Source organism: Sitophilus oryzae, unplaced genomic scaffold (genome assembly GCF_002938485.1).
Source record: "Sitophilus oryzae breed Bouriz unplaced genomic scaffold, Soryzae_2.0 scaffold_1184_pilon_pilon, whole genome shotgun sequence".
NCBI lineage: Eukaryota > Metazoa > Arthropoda > Insecta > Coleoptera > Curculionidae > Sitophilus > Sitophilus oryzae.
Genome location: NW_022145820.1, coordinates 642,010 through 645,255, shown reverse-complemented (window position 1 = coordinate 645,255; position 3,246 = coordinate 642,010).

The window sequence follows — 3,246 nt, the reverse complement described above, 5'->3', positions numbered from 1 at the left end:
TCTGGTCTTCTAGGGCGGAATTTCATATAAATTCAATCTAAAATGTTAATTTTTTTTTAAACTAATAATATACAATATGTCCCCGGACTGTCTTTACAAGAGGAAAAACTTTTTTATTATTAACATTTTGAGAAAAATACATTCTTCATAAAAGTTTTTGCTTGTTCTATAATCGTTAATCCCGTTTATATTTTTCCAAATTTCCATACCGTTTTATAGAAAATTGCAAGAAATATGTGTATGAAAATATGCTTGAGTTAAGTCCTAAAAATCAAAAGACGTTTTTATGGTAATACAATTTCGATTTTATTCTTTGATAGATTGTTATTGATAGAATTTTAATTAATGTCATATTTGTTGCTGTTTTAAAATGTTAAAGCAGCACAAAATAGTTATCGGAAAATGTGATACTTTAACTACAGAAAAAAATATTACGTCAATCAAAATAAATAATAACCAATGAATGCAATCGAAATGTTATTACCATAGAAACGCCTTTTGATTTTTAGGACTCCCATTGCTTTTCTGACTTTTACTTTCATGACTTAAAATTCAAGCATATTTTCATGTTTTTTTGCAATTTTCTCTAAAACGGTATGGAAATTTGACAATGTATAAAAGGGATTAACATTTTAGAACAAGCAAAAATTTTTATTTGAAAATTGAAAAAGTATAAAAGGGATTAACATTTTAGAACAAGCAAAATTTTTTATGAAGAATGCATTTTTCCCAAAATGCATTCAGGGACGTAAATGTTTCCCAAAATTTTTTTTTCCCAAAATGCATTCAAAAAGTATCATCATTAAGAGCTTAGCATATATCAGTAACAGAAGTACCTGCCAGTCTGTTTTATTTATATCACACTTATTCTGAACAACCTAAAATATATAAATTATTTCGTTGTTGCAAAAATTAATAATAATTCATTAAAAAATGTCTATACCTCCTGTGGCGGTTTTTTTATATTCAAAAAGTCCTATGAGTGTATTTTAATTTTGTAGATTTACTTGCAGTGGCGAAATACCCATAAGACTTTTTTCAATTAGTTTCTTCTTACAACACACGGTCGAAACATAGCCGAATTTTCCAAGATTTCCCGTCAAGTTGTCCTCTATACAGGGTTCGGCAATAATGCGTCGGATAACAGTAGCTCCTAGAATAAAAAACATGAGGATGTATGTACTACGAGGATGTATTGCAGGAAAATATTTTAGCTTTTATAGGGAGGCTCAAAAAAGTGTGTTAGTGGATCGGGATATTTTTTTTTAAGTTAAATACCCTGTACAGGGTGGGTCAAATTGGACGCTTTTAAAGGGAAACACCCTTTTCTATAGGAGATAGACGAAAACTATTATCGGTGTCTGGAGCTCAATTTTTATCAAAAACATGATGGTGAAAACCGCACATCGATATGTTACCGTTTCGGAGTTACGGGGTGTTTCTCAAAAATGTGCATTTTTAACAAATGCTGCTGTAACTTTTTTGCTATGAAAAATTTTGCATTTCTATGAAAACATTTTCAAAGCACTTTTTTACATAGAACTTAATGGTTTAAGTATAATTTTTTAAAATTAATAATTTAAGAGTTATCAACAGAAAAATTGACTTTTTATTTAGGACACCCTGTATATTTCTAATTAAATGAAAAGAACTTAAAATTACCTTTCCAAAAATATAGCACCAAAAATATAGTAGGTTTTGGATCCCTTATTGATGATTTGCCCCTAATGGAACTCGAAAACATATTTTTCCAGCAAGACGAGGCACCGCCTCAAAACGCTCAAGTTATTGGCAAATTTTTGCAGCCAATTTCGAGAAAATAATTAAATAGCTAACCAAGATCCCAGCCGTTGGCCGTCGAGGCCGCCGGATTTAGTGCCTATGGATCTAATCCTATGGATATCTTTGCGGAAGAATAAAGGTTCTTATTTTTAAATTGCCCGTATAATCTAGATAAGAATTAGAAGTACTTAGCGGTTATGCGAGGGTATCTTTCACCCCCACTGAGTTAATGAATTCCGCGAGAAATACTCAATAACGGCCCTGTCTGTCCATAACAGAAGACGGTCGATATGTCGAACACCTGTAGCAAAATCTCATGTCTCGGTGTGCTATTTATTTTTATTATTATTTGGTTGTATAGTTTAAACGTATTGATGTTGGTAAAATATAGTATAAATTGTTATAAAAGTCTGCATCTCTCATTGCAAATATTATTTTTGTTTTAATTGCTGCTCAGAGACTTGACAAACGTAAAAAACATACGCAAATAAGTGAAACAATGAATTCGGGCATTACAGATCTTATATGTGGTCCAAGCACCACAACATAAAATGGTCGGAAGCCCGGGTTGTCCAAAAAGTACCCCATTGGAAAAATCGTAAATTTAAAAAAGCGCTTATTCATATCTAGCAATAGTAATTGCTAAATATTTATCAATCCAAGTATGGAAATTTTAACAGTATGGCAATCACTCATAAAATTCTCCAATGCAGGTATACGTCCACTGAATAGGATAACCTAATACTTGATTGCACCCAATTTATTTACGGGTTAATGCTAGACTCTAGTATAGAAGCTCAGTAGTTTTAGAATTTAGATTAGTTCATAATTGATAACGATCAGTGATAGTTCTAACCGAAACGTTGTATAAGCAAAATAAATAAAGACAATATAAGCACGAAATTCTTCTAGTTTCATAAACAAATTTGCCCTAAGGTCAAAAAAATGCATAACGTTCCAAGAGGTTATATATCCCTTCGTGAGAAGCAAAAAAACACGAAGAATAAAGAAAAAATCTATTTAAAATACCAATTTCAATGTTCATTCAAATATAAATTCAAAGTGGTATTTTATAAAAAAACATATATATATATATATATATATATATATATATATATATATATATATATATATATATATATATATATATATATATATATATATATATATATTTTTTTTATTTTTAGATGTGTTTGAGAAGCAGTAGTTTTCCAAGAAAAGTAAGTGCTTACCTACTATACATACCGATTTCTACCCTAATAGTAATTAAGCGAAGAATTACAGCAGAAAGAAAACTTAGGAGTAGTCAAAGTCGGCCGTTAATTAATCTTCCCTTCGCGTATAGTTTAGCTTAATTATCGAGGGCCTTTGATTAATGACAGGCCTGACGAACATTTTAATTTAAAAAACTTCAACCGCCAATAATGATCCCGTTTGGAGTAAACGAGCGGTAGGAAAATATTT